Source organism: Capricornis sumatraensis, chromosome 13 (assembly GCF_032405125.1).
Source record: "Capricornis sumatraensis isolate serow.1 chromosome 13, serow.2, whole genome shotgun sequence".
NCBI classification, from domain to species: domain Eukaryota; kingdom Metazoa; phylum Chordata; class Mammalia; order Artiodactyla; family Bovidae; genus Capricornis; species Capricornis sumatraensis.
The window spans coordinates 32761018-32781353 of record NC_091081.1 but is presented as its reverse complement, the minus strand read 5'-3'; the positions used below and the strand labels follow the sequence as shown (position 1 = coordinate 32781353).

Genomic DNA, 20336 nt, shown 5'->3' with positions numbered 1-20336 from the left:
ATTGTGTTGTAATTTTAAAAGATGCTTAAATAACAAGTATGATGTCTTTTCTTCTCATTTTCGCAATTTTATCTGGAAACAAGAAAATGAATACATCTTCCCCTTTCACTCTTCTCTTCTTAGTAAAAAAAGGTATCTACAAGTTTGCAAGCTTGATTATTTAATCCAAAGAAGTTGGAGAAATATAAATGATCTGTAAAGAATTATTCGAAGTAAAGGGATTTAAGACTAAAGAGGTTTATTTTAGCTTGACATCTGAGTTAAAAAGAATTGAATGCATGGATATCAGTCTTACAGGTTCACTAACATAGATACATGCAGGAAATACTTAGTGTATTTGCAAAAAAATTATGTTTTGATTGATAGTATGTTGCATGTTCCTGGTAATAATTTACAGCCTCCTTTCCTCCCTAAGGAATATCATCTTCAAATTAAGTATATAAACAATAGAAACACATGAAACCATTTTGTTGTGATCTGTTGTCCTGTGCTTGGTAGCTTCCTGACCTTGCTGTGTGCTGTGTTTTCCTTTCCTAAAGGCCTGGCTATCATTATTGGCTGTTTACATGTGGAAGGATCAGCATAATCTGTGAATTGAAACAGGGTTTAAATACATAAATAGAAGTCCACAGACAGGCTACTGGATTTTATGCCTCCTATTTTATATGGCAGAATGAAGCCCCATTTTCTGCTTTTCTCCTCCCTACACAGAATGACTGAAATCATTGACAAATGCATTTTCTCTCAGGCTCTGGCTTTCCCCTCTTTGAACCTTCTTTAGGTTGTTAAATTGTTCTTTACAATCTCATAAATTTGTTTTATAGATGAATGAAAAAAAAATAGCCCTTTTTTCTTTGTCTTATCACACCTTGTTATAATTTGGTTTTCTATGTTTACCTTTTAATATGTTCAAATATTAGACATTTTATTAACTGATATTAATGTTTAGAACAATGAGTCATCCAATTTTAAGCTATTTCATGGTTATATGTTGATAAGCATTTCTATATCTACCAAATTAAGAAATGCTGTATTGCTGAAAAAGTTTTTTTATATAAATGGTGAACAGTTTCTAGAGTACAACATTGATTATTCATATAAGATTTACTTTAATCTTTTGTTACACATCATGTATTTACTAAAGAAGAGTATTAAAATGATATATGTGATTTTTAAAATGTGTCAAATATATGTGTAGTTTTCATAAGAACAGTCTGGATATATTCTTAGGAAAAAGTATGTGAAAGTCAATAAAACTCAAGTATTAGTATTTTTGTGATGTAAGAAATATCAGGGCAGTAATAATCTTCAAATTTAAAATTAAAAAGTGATATTTAAGGGCCTTTTTTAATGGTTACAGTATTTGTGTTTTAAAATATATTTATTTTTCTACAGGGAAAATTATTTTCAATCCATTTCTTTGTTATCGTTTCTGCTTTTGTTTCTTCTTGACTTTGATGTCTAGGTGAAGGGGTTTCTGTCTTATATTGATAACATATAAAATTTTGAGGAAGGCAGAATTCCACTGATTTCAGCAGCGCAACTGCAAGTAACAATTTGATGGCCATAATGATGTGTGCAGGTATCATGTGAGCATCACTTTACAAAATCAGGTTGTGTTTCATGACGATTTCATAAAAGTTTTTAAGACATTTAAAAAATTATTTCTTAGCTCCCATTTTTACTGTATGAGCATTTTTGAAAGCATACTAGATTTTGTGTATAATTATAAATTATAATATGTATTATACATTATATATGTATTATTTTGTAATGAAAAAGCATCATAGATAATTAGGAATTTTAAATGTTTACAGTGGCATCTAATTATTATTTTAAATATATGAAATAATGGGAGTTTTTTGAAACTGTTTAGAAGTACATGTGTTACTGGAGTTTTAAAAAAGTATTCTGAAACATGTTTTTAAGAGTATATATTCGGGAAAAATTTAAAAAATGGTTTTAGTTACTTTAAAATAATATTTAAAAATTCATGCCAAAGCACCCAGGATATTTTTTTCTCCTTTAAAAATATTGACTGCAAAGAACTGCACATCAAAAGCATTAAGCTGCTATGAAAATTAAGAGAATATATGAATGTATTCTTAGAATAGAGCTGGACATTTTTGGTTACATAATTCTGTTTAAAATTTATTGGCAGCAATACAGTCAAACTTTGATTTAGTTTCTATAATGTCACCATGTCCTAAAAGATAAATCCCAAGACTTAGGTACTGTCCTTTCTCTGTCTTCAGACTTGTTGATAAATATAATGAGACTGCTATTTGAACATGGTATGTGACCACTGGTTTAAAATGACTGTCTTCGTTGGACTTCCTGATGTTAACTGGTGATTTAAATAATCATATTTTTATGGATTTGTAATGAATAGATGTATTTTGACACATGTTAATAGTGAAACATTGATAGCATTCAGTATTTTTTAAAACTTCACAAAAAGGTATAAATGTTATATTTGTGAATTTTGTCATAGTTTTAAGGTGTTCCTTAAAATTTTTCATAATGATTTAGTTTGTAAATTGAATAAATTTGTAGAAATTTGTTACGTAAGCAAACAATGCAAAACAGAATCTTGTCTCTTAACTGAAGGAAGAATATAGATGGTTAATACAGATATGTAAGTATAGCTTCCTATTCAGGTTATGTCAAGTTATGTAAGCGCCAATAATTAATACTCTTATCAGTTTATTATTATTAATAAATTTTTAAAAATTTGCACCCACAGATTATATAGTAATATGTTTAAATTACCTGGAAAGGTCTCTTGTCAACTTTCTGAAATATTGTAATCTTTTAATAGAACTTAATATGTGATGATATTTTTAAATGAATCGCATGGTAATTAAATACTAGAACCTTTATGAAGGAGGGCATTATTACTCAATAACTACCTGTTGATGTTATTATGTAACTTTTTCTTTATGTTTTTACATTTTTTACATGTTTTTACATTTATTTTTAAAGTCATTACCTCAACTAATAAGATAAAATGATCATTTGAACTTTGTTTTGTCCAGAGGAAGTATAGAATCCATTCTCCTTATTACTGTCTCTACAGCTCATTTGCATAATAATATTTTCTTGTTGAATTATATATTTGGGAGTGTTAGCCATCAACTAGGATACAAAGAATTTTTAACATAAATATTTCATTTGCTTCACAATTTATGGAAGAATTTTTTTCAAAAATAACCATCATTTAGCAATTATCTTAATTGTCTTCAATAGTATTTTAATTTGGTTTTGAAGTCTTTATTTACCTTTTAACTATTGATGTTTTCTTCTTATGCTTTCTATTTCTGATTTTTAGTTTGATGTGTATGGAGAATACAAATGCCTGTATTACAAAGATGTTATATATTTTATGTTCCTTTTATTACTTTGCTCAAAAACATATCAAAGAATAATGGAAATAGAAGAAATAAGAGTAATTATTACAGTATAGGATGTAAAAATAATTGGAGATGGCTAATATTTAATATATAATAATTGAAGTATTATACACAGTTCAATTGACATGGGACAAAGTTCATGACTCAGTGTTTTTAACATTAATTAGCTACACAGTTATGAAAGTTAATTTACTACAATGTGCTCATGTTTAAGGGTTTTTCATAATAGTTAATTGTTAATTTACTAGCCATATCACTTTTGTTATAGTTTAGTATGAAAACATTTTCCAAACTCAGAATACATATGATTATTTTTATCCTTGGTGCTGTTGATAAATGTCACTGTAAAAAAATACATATATTTAGATTGAAATCTTAGAAATTTAAAATGTGATCATGTAACAATTATAGCTAATTTGTTAGTGAGTTATGCATATTAACATTTTGAAAATGGTTCCTAAAACTACCAAATTTTCCAGATGAATTTCCCAGTTGACCAATTCGAAAGAATCCCAAGTGAAATGCTTTCAAGTTATTTAATCATAAAGTCACATTTAAAGGTATTTAAATAAAAATTTTATAAGGCTTTAATTATTTTAAAAGATACTGGGTACTTTCCTTCTAGTTTTCAAATGGTGATCCATTTTCAGGACCTTTTATACTTCTAAAGTGATATTCTCATTTGGTTTAAACATAAAATGTGAATTGTGTACATAATTAAGACCTTGTCTTTCCTCCTCATTTTAAGCAGTATTGCTTAAATATTTCCCTCTTATTTAGACCATTCACAGCAAATGAAGCTGATAAATTGAAGAATTGTTTTTTTAAACCAATACGTAAGTTGCAAGCCACTTTCAAGTGTAGCGTAACATCTTATAAGCTATCTTTAACTCATCTCAGAGTTGTTGGATTTCTTAAGAAATTAAAAACTTGTTACCTGCCCTCAACATGCTAGGTCCTTTGTTGTAAATTTTGTTGCTTTTGACACCAAGGAACCCTAATAAGGGTTTGAATTTGAATTATCTTCCTGTTCAGGAATTATATAATTTCTATTACAGATAGTTTTGTGTATCTTAACTGAGCAGTTTTATTGGTATTGGGAATTAAATTTACTAGTTAAAAATATGATGTACTGTAGTTTTTATTTTTAAACCAAGTATAACCTCAATAAGTAAAGGATATTTCTGACTAATGAAACTGGAAAATTTTCACATTAAATATGATATTTTGTAGACTTGGTTTGAAACTTAATATTGAGAAATTTCTCCCTTGGAAGTTCTACTTGTTCAGTATGTAGTATGGCACTGTAACATACAGTCTATATGAAACAAATTATTTGTATTCTTCTCTAAAATAATTTGATAATATTTTCTAATAATCAGACAAATTGATAGCAGTAATATGTTAAAAAACAAATTGTAGATCAGTGGGAGTACATTTAGAAATGACTTTTTGAAGAGTATCAATTGAGTAACGAAAGTGTTCATTGCGTTGCATTTTGATACATCAGGATTAATCTTATCTTCTATCTGGCAAAAAATTAGAAGATTATCTGATGATTGCCCCCCTTCCTATATCTAAATTTTGACAGTTTAGAAATGCTGTCTCAAGTAACTTTTATAGATAATTGATAGCTTTAGTCTTATATTTCTTTCTATAATCAACTGTAAATTGGAATAAAAATACCTAACTTTTGGTGGGTTTTGAAGACTAGAGCTCTGTTGTATAAACTGCCTAGCAAATATGTGTTGACTAAATAAAATGTAAACTAGTCTTTGCCACGATAAAATCTTGAGTAAGTTATATATATGATGTGTAACTCAGTAGTGTGTATTTGTGGTCAAAAATTAAACTGGTATCTTTTATGTGCTCTCTGTCAAATTAGACAAAATGTATTGCATAATATTATAGCTTAATTTTAATGACTGAACTATAAGTCTTATTATTATAATTTTATGGTATACAGCATGGTTTAATATTGTTTAACACATCAGCATATAAAGTGAGACTTGGACCTAATTTTGTGATGTTTTTGTTTTACTGCTAATGGTTTGTTGTATCGTGAGGTTTTACCTGTGTATTCAGGTATACATATTCAGTTTGTATGTTTTTCAGTGTAAGCTAAGGGGAAGATATGAAATATTGTCTTCAATAGACCTGCTGTGACAATTTAATACCTATTGCTCTATTAATAATTATTTAATCCTCATGAGATACAGTGGGATAGAATTTGGTCAAATAGATCAGTGTTCAAATCCCAGTTTATTATGTTTGTAGGGCAAGTAAGTTACCTTGTCAGTGTTTCAGTATCTTACAAAGGAAGGAACAAGAACATACCTGCTTTGTATAGGGTTATTATGAGGATTAAATGTTACTACACATGTAAAGCATTAAACACAGAGCTGGGCAGATCATAAGGACTCAGCAGTGTTTGTACATAGTTACTATTACAAAGGAGATGTCATGTGGTAGAATGAGGGAGAAAATACCAGAAAGGAAGGTTTGAGTTTGGCTGTGCCACTTGGTGGAATTCTTTCTTTTGACTAGTTGCTTCGAAGGAGCTTCAGTATTCTCATGGGTAAAATGTGGCAATAATAATTTTGGTCTCTATTTTTGAGGGGTGTGGTAGGGGTCAACTGAGGGAGCATACATGAAAATCATTTAACAATTCTAATGATCCAGGTTTAGTTTTAGTCTTTATTTTAAGCACTGTATTTTTAGTAACACTTTCACCAAATAAATCATTGTCAGAATTTTCAAAAGATACTAAGCTCATGTCAATTATTTTTTGCCTTGTCAACTTAATTGAGGTATAATTTATATAGAATACAGTTCGTCAAAGTTAAGTATAAAATGAGATGAGTTTTTACACATTGTGTAACTACCACCACCATGATACAGAACATTTCATCACCCCAAAAAGATCCCTTGTGCCCATTTGTAGTCATCCTTGAAGAAGAAAGGCTCTGTTGTCCTGTATGATATCGATGTCATATTAACTAGTTAACTGCCCTGTTTTCTTTTAACTTTGTGTATTTAGCTATAAGCAACAATCCAGTATCCTTTATGAAATACATTCCACCCTTATTTTACGTTCTTTGTTTTTGTTTATTTCTGCTTGCCAATGACCTTTTCCCCACCAGTAGTTTTCTGTGCTTGTGAAAGTAAGATTAATTAGTATACATTTCACTAATCTTCAATCTTAATTTCATTTATCCTAATGGTACTTTTTCACACACGTAAACTGCTTGCCTAAAGGACATAATTAAGCTTACTGATATTCATATTTCTTGTCAGAAATTTAATGGATTTCTTTCTCAACTGAGTTTTTGTATAGATATTCTTAGAGTTGTAAATCAGCAAGATGGCTGTATCCAAGTATTAACTTTTAAGAAAATGGTTACTCTAAGAAAAACTTACGGTTCAGTAATTTATCTATTCAACTATTTTTTTAACTGATCACATACTAACTGTAAAGACTTAATAAGACTTTTGCTCTCCAGATTGCTGTATGTTCTTCCTATTTTCTTCCTTTTAGCAAACTTCTTAATAAGATTTTTCCAATTAATTCACATTCTCTTCATACACGGTATGGAGCCAGGGACTCATTTTCCCATGTACTATTCACTTTCTTTTTACAAAGTTTAATTGTGCTCCTCTACCGGTAATTTGGAGATAATTATGATGAAAAAAATGTTTGTTTTTAAACTTCTGAACTAAATGCAATGGTTCCTCACAATCATTCTCATAAGTCTTATATAGTTTTCAGATTTCATGTATAGAAACTAAACTATCTTTAGTATTGCTGAGTCAGGTTATTTTATTGTGCTATTAATAAAATGGTTAATTTTTACCAACTTTTGTTATAAGACACCTAAAAAATCAAACCCCACTGAAATTTGTTACCTTTGTTAATCTTAAAGGTAGCTTCCATTTAAAAATCTTGTATGTTTGCTAATAGCTAAAATATTTATTGTTTTATTCTTTATTTGTAAATTTCAAATTAATTATACTTTGGCTTTCATCTGTTCATGAACGTTTCTTAAGCTTTGTAAGCAATTCCCTAAGTCATTATTGATAGAAACTAGAATGTTCCTAACTATAATTTCTAAATTTTTTTTATCCTAACATGTTTTCTTTCAAATGAATTATCTTTATCTTTAATTCAGTCTGTAACAGAAGTCTGACAACACAGGATATATCACTTTAAATACTTAATAGATCATTGATGTGTTGTACAGCTTGGAATGAATCCCATCAACTTTTCTCTGAAGCTCAGATTTTTATAACACATCATTTTGCTTACAATATGGCAACATTGGTGCTTGGAAACTAATTCCACTTTTCAGCAACTCCTTTAAATAGATTAAATGATACTAGAGACATGTACCTAACACAGTTAAGTATAAGCCATACATTTAAAAAGATAAATGAATAAATCTTTTTCAATTTTAAAAGAAAAAACAAAAAGCTCTTTTTAAGATCGGGTAAACTATGAGTCAGAAACGTAATCACAGTCTTGACCTCACTTTTTTTTTTAGCTCTCTAATTAAAATTTTTAGTTGAATACTAAATCTCAGGACAGTTGGATTTGCATGTTTGCCCCTTTCGCTGTTTCCTCCCCCATGCCATTGAAGAATTTTGAATGGGGAGGAATTTGCGCCCTTTGGCTCAGGTTGCAGACCCACTTGATCAAGCCAGAGAAGCCAGGGTCAGAACTATTCATTGCTTATCTTTTCCTTGGGCCACTTGTAAATCCTGCCTTTCTGCTCTGCAAAAAAAATCTCTTTATATTAGACTTATAATAAAGTCTGGAGAATGAAAATAAACCTAATAGTTGATGCTTGATTGTGAATCCACATGGGTTAATTTCACTTTTTGAAGTTTTTCATGGCATTATAGCTTATTTGATGTACATAATTTTGTTTAAATGCATGCTATTTCATTAGACATTAGGCATTAGACATTCAAAAGTATCCTCTTGATAGTGAAAGTATGATATATAATATTATATCTCAGGTTGAGATTTAACACCCTTAAAATATAGTAATTACTTTTAAGTGAATTAAATTAGTTAATTTGAATTAAATCTATAAAAAGCCCCAAAGTATTTTGTTTTGAAGTGCTTAATTTCTAGCATGTATGCTGACACTGAAAATTTGCCTGAATCAATTATAGCACAAGTTTATGAACTGTATCAATAATGGTGTAAAGACTTTAAATATAAACCCAGGTTTAAACAAACACAAAACACTTTGTTCTTATCTCAGCATCCCTTAAAAGTATACAGCTCTGGTTCAAGACCTCAGGACCACCCATCACCCTGGACATTGGATACTTCTATTTATTCAAGAAGCTTGTGAAGTATCTGTGTGTCAGTGGGGGGATGGTGTGTGTATCTGTGTAGGGAATCACAGTTAGGTGATTTTATCCCAACAGAACAGCACCGTTGTTTATAAACTGAATTATGTTTTCAGTATCCGTAGAATTTCCTAGTTGTAAAAACCTAATTTACATTAAATGTGTTATTTTACACAAGTGCTGGTTGCAGTTTTCACGTTTTTGATGCTTTCAGAAGGTTAGAGTGGGCGTCCATTAAGATTAACCTCAATCCATTACAGCTTTTTGGTTTACAGGCCCCACCCATTGGCCTTGGATAGCTAATACCGAGCTTTTGTTTCTTCCTGTAGAAAGGAAAGGAAAGGAAAGAAAACTGTTCTTTCTTTCTCATTGTGTAAGTCATGTGACTTCCCTATTAGTTAGTTGCAGAGTTGAAATGAATCTCAAAATATGTAAGATATCAAAGGTTATGTGAAGTATTTATTGAAATGTGCCCCTTGTTTAATTCCTGTGTTTTATGCATTAAAATATTTGTTTTGAATAACTATAACTTACTTTACATCCATGCAGTTTTTTTGGAAGCCAAAAAGATAACTAAATAGATTTATAAAAGAATACTGATCTTTTTATCTATATCATGGTAATTGCTTAGTTCACTCAAAAATTTATCTTGTTAGCATTGTTTGAGGTTTCTAAACTGTAGCTTATTTCTCAGAACTCACAGTGTAAAAAAAGTAGGAGTGGTATTTGGGATGATTTTAGCAAGGAAAATTTGCTGATAGCAAGAAGGAACTAATTGGGTATATTTCTTTTTGCTCCTCTTTTCTCTCACCTCTCTGTAATAGTAAGTGGTGTAGCTAGCTGTTGGAAAATGCTATCCAGCTCTTAGAATATTTACGCTGATGTTTAGTCTCAATTTGGTGATTTAGTCATGATGTTACAATTTACTATTAAATTTTTAATCTTTAAAATTGTTTTAATCTGTTTTTAAGCTGTTCTCCCAAACCTTTAAAATCTATTTTAGTAAACAGTAGACCTGTCCTCAAATAATAAATAAGATTTTTTAAAAACAGTAGTTCTAAAAGAAGTATCCTGTCGATGATTTTTAAAATATAATATTCTTTGAGAGTGCTATTTCCCTGCAAATAATTATTTTTAAGACTTCTAAGAAGAATGCGTCTGTGTTTTAAAATCCTGTATGCATTTTTATTTAAAATGTGTTTCAATAAAATATACATAAAAGCATTTTTTCTTACATTTTTCGAAGTCTAAGAGATTTAAAAAAGGCAATGATATTTAATGCTATGATTTTGCTATCATCCAAAGTTATTTGGTTAGATTTTTTAATATGAAAATGTTGTGAAGTTGTGTAGAAAAGCTGCTTAAGTTTAATAATACTGGGTTATCAGTTTGTAAATAACCAGGATCTGGTTTGAAGTCAGTAATGTGCTAGTCCATGTTTTCATGGGCATTAAAATTCATAGTAAGTGATTTATTTTCCATGTGTTGTACAATTGAATATTTGAGCTTCCAATTATTTCATTAATGTTACTTTTAAATATTTATTGATCTTTTATTTAATGTTTATAAATTGCCACTAAAATTTTCCATTGAGAAAAGGTTTAAGATACTAAATATTTCAAATTTGTGATGCTCCTTTATTTACTATTTGGATAACAAAGTATTCATAAAACACCAGCAGTCTATTTTTAAGGTTTTGAATTTGTACTGGCATTTTTTGGTTGAAATAATCCATTTAGTATCTTAGTGTCACTCTGAATTTAACATAAAAGATTAAGAAATAAAGACATTATAAAAGATTACTACCAGCTTTTTCTGTGTAACATGTTTTTTTAAACTTTGATATCAGAAAGTGAAAAGTTGGTTGCTTTCCCCGTTATCATTTATTTTCCTCCTGCTAAAGTTTTCTTTAACTTGTGTGGAGAAAAGTCACTTTTAAATGAATTTAGATGACTCTAAGTCTCTTCATGTTCAGTCAGAAGTATTAATGCAAGGTTTATTTGTGGGGAGTAGTACCACCTGGGATATTGCTACTTGTTTTCATGAAGGTTATTGTAAATATATGATTGATGAATCAGTTGATTTCTGGACTTTTTTCTCCTAAAATAAACTTTATACTAAATGGGAAATGATTTTTCAAATTGTTGAAATATCTGAAGGTCCAAGTAAACAGGACATTTGTTTCAGTACATGTTCTTTAAGGTATTTTCTTTTAAAGATATTCTAATATAAAAAAGCCCTAGTATGTAACCTTAGGGAAGTTGTCTTGTTAGTTATTGACCACTTTTCCTGATTCTCTGCCTTTATTTTTAAAGTATTTGGTCACTATTAAGTCATTAATATTCCTAAAGGTAATCCATAATGCCCTGTGAGATTCAGTGTTGAACATGTATTCAATTATTCAAATTTACAAAATTCAAACAATTTTTTTGAATATCTCTTAAGACATAGAATAATGTCTTCAGAGTAAGATTTTGACAGAATAGAATTCATTATTTTGATATACATGTATAGATTTCCACTTTCAGCTGTAAATTGAAAAAAGAAATTACTCCAATTATTAAGGTATTATGTTGTCCCAAAATGATTCCCTGCCCTAACATTATCATTTGATCTGCCACCAGGAATTATTACTGCCTTAAGTGGTCTGTCTTTAGTGTCCGCCTCCCTTTTTCCCCTCCCCCACTCCCCTTCGGGAAGGAAGCCTGGGGCCCTGGCTCTAGAGATACCAGGAAAAGCAATCACTCAGCAGAAAGTGTCTGTCTTTAGCAGAAGTATCATCCCTTGCAGAAGCGTGTAGTTGAGAAGAGGTTAAAAACAGATTAATTAGAGTTGATCAAATTTACATTACATTTATTTAGAATACATTTTTGGTACAGCTGGATATTGTGGTGTTATTGTGGTATTATGGTGTTAAGTCAACTTTGTCTGTTTCGGGCATTAGCAAAGTCAAATTTAGTCCTTCACCGCTTTTCTTTCTTAGCTTCAATTAAATCTTTTATACTGTTTCTAAAGGGTGTTGCCAGCAGTTTTCCTAACTTTGAAGAGGAGAGTGAGTTCTGAATGAAAACCATGAGTGGTTAGGTAATTTTAATGTTTCTCAGCACTTAATGATTATTCGAAGTATTTTCCTAGATTTCCAAAAGAAAGTATATATGAAATGTTTCACTCAGTGTAAGTTGTCATCTAAAGATAATGTATGTCTAACACATTTTTGCCTAGAAGGCTTTTTAAACCACAGACTGACTCATAAAGTAGGCTAACAGTGAAAATAAACTGATACTGATAGATCTAGAAATGTTTTAATTATTTGCTTCCTTAGATTGTTCATAAAGTGCTTTTTTTGTTGGTTTCAGGATGAGTGAGGAAATGCAGGTTTAGTAGGGTAAACACTGTAAATTTTGGCATAAGCTTGCTGAAGGGCCCAAGTTTCTTTGTGCTGTAGATACTTGGGCCAGCATTTCTTCATTTTGAAGGGCACTCCCTTTTCTTAGCTCCACATGTGTTTAGGTCTCTCATACTTTCGACCCTTTGAAAAAATTAAGCAGCATGGCCATGGAATCTCACAATGAACTTAAAGAGGATTTTAGAAGTTACAGTTCATGTCTGAAAGATAAAAATGAATAATATAATAAATAATATTGTGTAATACTTATGTTTTATAGAATAAATCAAAGATGTTTGAAATTTTTGAATGTTGTTTACCAAAAGGGCAAATATAAAAGTAAAATTTCATGCATATTTCAAATAATGTAAAAATGATGAGTATAAGTAAAATTTTGGTAGAATAACTTGAAAAAGACAGAATATAATCATATATTCCTTTCTGTTACTCTAGCCCCTCTCCAAATCAACAGACATTTGTATTTGGTTTGTTATAGCCGCTGCTATCATTCCCTGGGGATAGACCCCAGTTTACCATCATTTGATCCCGTCTTCCCATCGTCCAGACTCCCCTGTATCAAGGTTTCTATTCCGCCAACACAAGAGACCGTTCAGCTACAGCCGATCAATATTGTAGCAATCACAGTGACATCAATAACAACAGAATAATAGTATCATGTAATTTTATAGTGTTTGCATGTGCAAGGTACCATGCTAAGGGTTTTACATCCATTAAATTTTCTCACGTCTGAAAGATAGTTGCTATTATTGTCTCATATTTATAGATGAAAAAAATGATCTTAGAATTAGAATTGCCTAATTTACACAATTGAGCCAGCAATATGACTCCAGAGCAGTGCTGTTGACTCTCTGGGTTCCAGCCACATTTTTAGCTGTTTTAATTTTATATTGATGTGCTTATCTTATGCTAAGTGCTTCAGTTTCAGTTGTGAGCCACAAGCAGACAGGGATTCTGATTCTGACTTCACGAATTTAAAGAACAGTAGGGGAGACAGACAATCAGACCACATAAATGAAAGTAACATAAAAACCACAATGAGTGCCTAGAGGAAAAGGTACATGGTCCTGTGAGTATATAATTGTGAGGGCTCTAACCTAGTTTCAGGGTCAGGATGACTACTTTGGAGATGACTGCTTTGTGATGAGAGTAGAAAAATTAGTAGATAATGAATAAGGGAAAGAATATTTCAACAGAGGAAGGGAGAGTGTAGAGAGGCAGGAGGGAAAATGAACATTAGCTTTACAATGTGTTAGGATTAAAAGATCAGTAATATCCTGTCCCTGTCTTTAACTTGCAGTTAGGGGCATGTGTGTATGTGTGTGTGTTGTGTGTGTGACCAGTGGTTACCACAGAGTGATAGGTGCTAGGATAAGGGCATTAAGGCATTGCCTGTGCTTTTAGTAGTGAGAAAAGTTTGATGAAAGAAGAGGCCATTTGAGATTTGCTGTGGAAATACCTAGGAACTTGGTAGCCTGGGAGGGCATTTCGCATCATACTTGCGCAGAGATGACAAGTGAAAGAGCCTCTATAGGCCAGTGAGTAGGTAGGGTGCCAGATGCGTACTGGGTGGAAGGAATAGGCAAAGGGCATGGTGGAACTGTGCTGGAGGATGAAACTCTCAGGCCTGGGTGGGCCAGCTAGACATTAGGCAGGTTTATCCGTTGGTTCTCACCTTAAACGTTGCTATTTTTTAATTTCTTTAAAGTGCTTCTGCCCCCCAAAGCTTCATTGGCTATTTGTTTTTAAATAGAATTTAGATTTTTTAGCCAGGCATTCCAACTCTTCATGACCTGATTGAATCTACTTTTACAGTCTTTCTTGTCATACTTATTTAAAGTGTTGTCTTTTGTCAAATCACAACATAGCCTATATGTCTTTGCCTCTTCCTCTTGGCACAGACAATACCCAAATTCCTTCCTACATTCGCCTTTGAAAATTCTTGCCATCTTTGAAAATCCAGCCCCAAATTCAGATCCTTCTTTTGCTGAAGACCTTCCTCATCATTCTAGCTAGAATTGCTCGCTTACTTCTCAGAAACTTCAAACCTCTATTTGTCATAGATTGTCTTCTGTTAAATTTTGTTGTGTCTCTGACTAAATTGTAAACTCTTGAGTGGAATTTTCTTACCAAATTTTGTATTTTGTGCAGTATAACGCTTTTCATAATTCATACACAAAAATATTTCTTGAACATTAAAAAAGTGTAATATATTAGGAACATTTCCCCTATCTTCCATTGAATGAAAGATATGGATGTTATTCAAAAAAGCATATGTAAACTCTTCTTTAAGAAAACCTAGTGTTCAACTTATATTTGCTTCTCTTTTAATATCACTCTTACATGTTCATTATGCATCAATTTACACATGGTAAACTCTGCTTTTGTCTGCCCAGAACACTTTGGGGCTTCTGCCCCTCTCTTTTTTTTTTAGCAGAAAAGATGGTGGCTTCTGTGCTGCATTTATTGTCACAGTTTATTGCTAAGTCTAAAATGTCTGCAGTATATTGGAGGGGAGGAACTTACGTGTCTCATTTTCTATTTAAGTCCAAAGAGCTTGAACTTTATTCTTTTTCCTTGGGTAAAACTTCCACCTGTGACAATTCCTTTCATATATACTGATTTCCAGTCTGTAGGACATACCTTTTCACTTCTCCCTATCGCAGACATTCACCAAAGTGCTTTAGTTGGCTAAGAAAAGTTAGTGTCATTTCTGACTCCTATCTCTTCTTTGTGTCCAACCAGTAATTGTTGTTGCTGCTTTTATAATCTCAAAATGTCACACAATTTCCTGTCATCTGTACTTGAGATCTTAATGATCAGAACCCAACCTTGATTAGCTACTTAGGTTCCATACCTAAAAGAGCAAAGACCTGAAAGTTAGGCAAATCAGAGAAAGAAGCTTTGGAATTAGACAGGCGTAAGTCAAGTGTATGGTTTTTCCAGTGGTCATGTATGGATGTGAGAGAAGGACTGTGAAGAAAGCTGAGCGCTGAAGAATTGATGCTTTTGAACTGTGGTGTTGGAGAAGACTCTTGAGAGTCCCTTGGACTGCAGGGAGATCCAACCAGTCCATCCTAGAGGAGATCAGTCCTGGGTGTTCATTGGAGGGACTGATGCTGAAGCTGAAACTCTAATACTTTGGCCACCTCATTCAAAGAGTTGACTCATTGGAAAAGACCCTGATGCTGGGAGGGATTAGGGGCAGGAGGAGAAGGGGATGACAAAGGATGAGATAGCTGGATGGCATCACCGACTCGATGGACATGAGTTTGAGTAAACTCCGGGAGTTGGTGATGGACAGGGAGGCCTGGCATGCTGCGATTTATGGGGTCGCAAAGAGTCGGACACGACTGAGTGACTGAATTGACTGACTGAAGATGTGATGTTGAGGTCTTTCTTCCATTGGTGAGCTTCTGCAAGTATATCGCTTTCCAGAGGGGACTTGGTGGTAGGCAGTCTTCATCAGGACTTAGCTCCTTCAGTTCATTCAGCAGATTAACACCTAGTTTGTGAGATATAGCAATGAGCAGAAGAAGATGAACAAAAATACCTTTTTCATGCATTAACTCTTATTCCCCTGCCTCTTTTTTTTGTCTTCTGTTTCACTGTAAAAAATAGGGACATAGACTAACAATATTCAGTACAAAATATGGTATCTCTAAGAAATTCCATAGTGATGTTTGAACTCTGGAAAACAATCTCAGGAGAATTGGCACATGTGCATTAAAAAAAGGTTTTATTTTGGGAGAAAAGAAAAAAATAAAAACACATATGAGATGATGGCTTTAAGTCTGAATTAATTATACTTTGAGGTACATATAGTATTATTCTCAATAAAGAGAAGTAGAGGTTAATGATTCACAGCAGGATTTCTCAATCTTAGCACTTTGGGCCAAGTTGGAGCTTTGGGGCCAGATAATTGTTCGTTGTGAGAGGTTATCCTTTGCTTTATAGAGTATGTAGCAATATCTCTGACCTCTATCCACTAGATACCATGAACACACCTCCCCAGTTGCGTTAACCAAAAACATCTCTCATCATTGCCAAATGTCCCCTGGATGACAAAATTGCCCCTATTTGAGAACCTCTGATTAAATGACTTTGTTAAGTGCTTTACTAAATATCTAACATTTCATAATTATTATCTGTAGTCTTTTGTTTATACAGAATTAGTCTAAGTGATTTTAGAGGGCCTGAACATTTGGGATAAGACCAATAAATTCATATTTAAATAACAGTGTGAACTGAAAGCTAAGTATGAAACATTCTAACATTTTAATTTCAGAATGTCATATGATTCTGATGATAAATGTCATATATGTTGACTATGGGAAATTTAGACAAAGGAAAGTATAAGAATCACCCATTATTCCACCATCCAGAGCTAACCACTGCTTACCTTTCATTTATTTTTTTATGCTATTTACTGGAAAAAAAAATTTTTTTTTCTTTTTTTGCAAATGGGGAAAATAGCTTTCAATTGTCAAATTATTGCCAATTTAAATTAGAGAAATTTTAAACTAATTAAACTATAATAGGAAAATAAATTTATGAATTAATATAGAAAGTTTTGTCATCTGGGAAAATTCAATAAAAATCAGTGGCATTATATTAATATGTCTTAATTTTTGCATGCTAAATATAGAAAGTATTGGTATGTTCTGTTTATTTTGTATAAAAATTTAGAAGGTCTTTATTAAATTGTTGACTAGTTTTCAGTTTTATAGGCAAGTTAATATTTTTTTTTCCTAGCTGATATGGAATTCAGTTCTGCTAGTTATATTTAGAGATGACCTTCATTTTAAAATATACTATTTGAAATTCTATAATTTAGTATCTTAAATTTTTTAAGTAAAATTCCATGAAAGAACCATTATTAAAATTTATCAGTTTGTACAAGCTTTGATGAATCTATATATATAACAAAAGCATATTAAGTACCTTGTTAGTGTTATATGCAGTTGAGAGAAAGTGAGTTTTTATTTCTTTTAGAAAGGAAGATGTTTGGCCACAGATCAAAGAGTGAAAAAAAACATTCTTGGCAGGAAAATTAATGCAGATAGTCAAAGGTAAAAACTGTCCGTATTTTGAGTTTGAAAATTTTTATATATGACATAAGGAGTTCCCTGGAGCCCTTCTCAACTTGAAATTCCCAAATTGGTTTCAAAGATGCACAAAAGTATATATTCCTTTTTTATGCTCAGAAGATTACATGCTGACCTAGATTTCAGTGGCAGATATACTTTAGGTCTGTCTGACACTATAGGAGTTAAAAACCTATATTAAAGGAACCTATATTAATTTTCACTTACTATGAAAAGAAATAGCCTTTATTGTACCCTCTGTATATGTTTGTTTCTCAACAGCAATTGATTCATTATCTGCTCATCCATATATTTGTTAGTTGTCACCCATGTATCTTTAATCATTGAGATTCCCCTTCTACACTCAGATTGGATTAACATTTTCATATTGTGTGCACTTAAATTGTTGTCTAGGCCATTCATTTTCTCAACAAAACCACGAGAAACAGTTGTGCTGAGAAATCTAATGTCCATCCTTAGTCTAATGTCAGTAATTTTGTTCCTACCACATATTCAAAGGTACGCCTGTTGCTATCAGTTTCTGCTATGGATTTTATGCTATAAATTTTCTCTTGTCTCCTGGATATTTGGCCCATTCTCAAGATAAATGCTAATCAGAATGGAGGTTGGACTTCACGGTTTGGGAACATCTTATTTTAGCTAGTAAAAAGAAAGCACCACAAAGGATCCTGGATATATTCTTTCTCGTTTTAAAATTCACCTTTGCCTCTGCTTTCTCTGTGCTATTATTTTCCCCATCTCTTCTAAAATACTGCTGTTTTGAAATCTTTCACTCATTTTGCTCCTCTCACCGTGTTGTGTGTGTGTGTTTCTCCTCTTGCTCAATTTCCACCCCCACTCTCTCTTCCTGGTGTAAAGAGCTTCTGTAGGAAATTGATAATCGGTGACTTTCTGCTTCAAAGTCTTTAACACATGGAGCTGGCTGCTAAGAGAAATTGACCAGGTTCCTGTGATCCTTGTCAGTTTCTCTGATTAATCAATTTTTCTTTACTGGAGAAGCTGCTTTTAACAAAAGAAAACTAGCTTGAAATTTCAGTCATTTGCCCATTGCTGCCAAGCGTCTATCTGCTCTTCTGTTCCTATCTATCACTTTAGCTTTTTATTATAAACTTTTAAATCTTGAATTTGTCACCTCATTTATACTGGAGGATGAACAGCCAATTTCATTTAATTCATACATCCTTGACAGTTACAGCTGATTTTAATACTTGCACAATTTAATTTGTAATGCTGTTTCCTATTCATAAGGGAATGATTGCAAATCAAAATGAGTGCATTTCTTTCCTAACTCTTGTTGACTTTCCTACAAAACCAAGGCAGAGCACTTCCAAAGCACTTAAAAGAAAATCATACTGTCATAGAAACTAATGCAGTGAGATCTAGAGAAACCAGGGAGAGTTACTATATTGCTTTTTCTTTAATAGAGGTATTTCTTTAAACATGTCAAGTACTATTATACTTAGATACAGAGTTAAAAGAATTTGTCTTTAGGTCATGGGCAAGTTTGAGCTGCCAGTTAGCCTGATAATAAGGTTTATACGATCTGATGAGAGAATTTACAGAATGACCAAAATATATCTGGACTATTCCTTAGGTATTATATAAAGGTGTTTACACATAGTGGTATTAGATAATAGACAAGACTATTCCTAGGAAGGAGTTAATTTGAATGACTTCAGGCCCAGTGGTGAAATTGAATGATGGCTAATGCTCCAAAGCATGTTTTGCAAATGAGTATTCTGTGGTGTTTTAGTAAGTGTTCCCTGAAAGGAAAAAAAAGTCCTTATTCATTAAGTTCTGGAAATTCTTGGTTACACAAAGTTCAGCTAGTTTATTCATTTAATGTATGACTTTTCAATGCCATATTATACTTAAGTATGCTATCAGCTTCTAAGATAAAGATGCAGATTATGATATTTTACATACTTGAACATTGGCACCTTGGTGGTACCTCTTTTTTTTTTTTAAAGAATCATCTCATGGGGCATGATTCCATGAGAACAAACTGAGAAATTCTTGGGTGATGGTCACAAATTTCAGTTCAGTCGCTCAGTCGTGTTTGACTCTTTGCGACCCCATGGACTGCAGCACGGTCACGAATTAATCAATAGTAATTAATTTGTTGGTTAGTTGCTAAGTCGTGTCTGACTCTTTGCAACCCCCATAGACTGTGGCCCTCCAGGCTCCTATGTCCATGTGATTTTCCAGGCAAGAATACTGGAGTGGGTTGCCATTTCTTTTTACAATTATCATATAATTATTATTGTGTAGTAATACTGTGTATCAGTAAATGCTAACATCTTTACTCTTTAGCTCATAATTTATCCTTAAATTGAAAGAAATTAAAGGTCTTTTAAACACCTTCTAAACATTTTCATGATATATTTTTATTTTATAAAACCAGAGATATGAATAATATTTAGGACATCCATTAAAGCTGGGAGAAGGGAATGGTTCATCATATAAAAATAGCTTAAGAGATGAACTAAAATCAGGTAAACATTTAGAAAACATTAGCCATGCATTTGGGCATTTAAGGAGAGTGAAAATAGCTCAAGATTGGTAAATGGTATTGGTGGTGATTATAAGAAAGTTGTAATTTGGCTGAAGGTTCTGTGTTAAGTGGAATAAAAAGAAAAATGGTACACATTTGTCTTTCACTAGCAGCTTCTGGGCCTCTGGCCTGTGGCACCTGGCTTCCTGCATCTTTTTTTCTTTTTTTACTTTAAAAAAATTGAGCAGTAGTTAATGGACAGTATTATATGTTTCAGATGTATAACATAGTGAGTCACAATTTTTAAAGGTTATACTCCATTTATAGTTATTATAAAATGTTACCTATATTCCTTAAGTTGTATAAAATATCCTGGTAGCTTATTTATTTTAAGCATAAGTTTGTACCTCTAAATTCTCTACCCCTGTCTTGCCCCTCCTCTGTTCCCTCTCCCCACTGGCTTGTTCTTTATATCTGTGAGTCTGTTTCCTTTTTGTTTTATTCCTTAGTTTGTTGTATTTTTTTCAATTCCACATATGTGTGTGTTTGAATTGCTC

The 20336-nt window shown here is 32.1% G+C and overlaps 1 protein-coding gene across 2 annotated transcripts in view; it reads left to right on the top strand.

Annotated features, from left to right (window-relative positions):
• LIN28B (lin-28 homolog B) overlaps positions 1–20336 on the top strand; it is a 121591-nt gene that overhangs the window by 8983 nt on the left and 92272 nt on the right. The gene's annotated exons all lie outside the window — the stretch shown is intronic.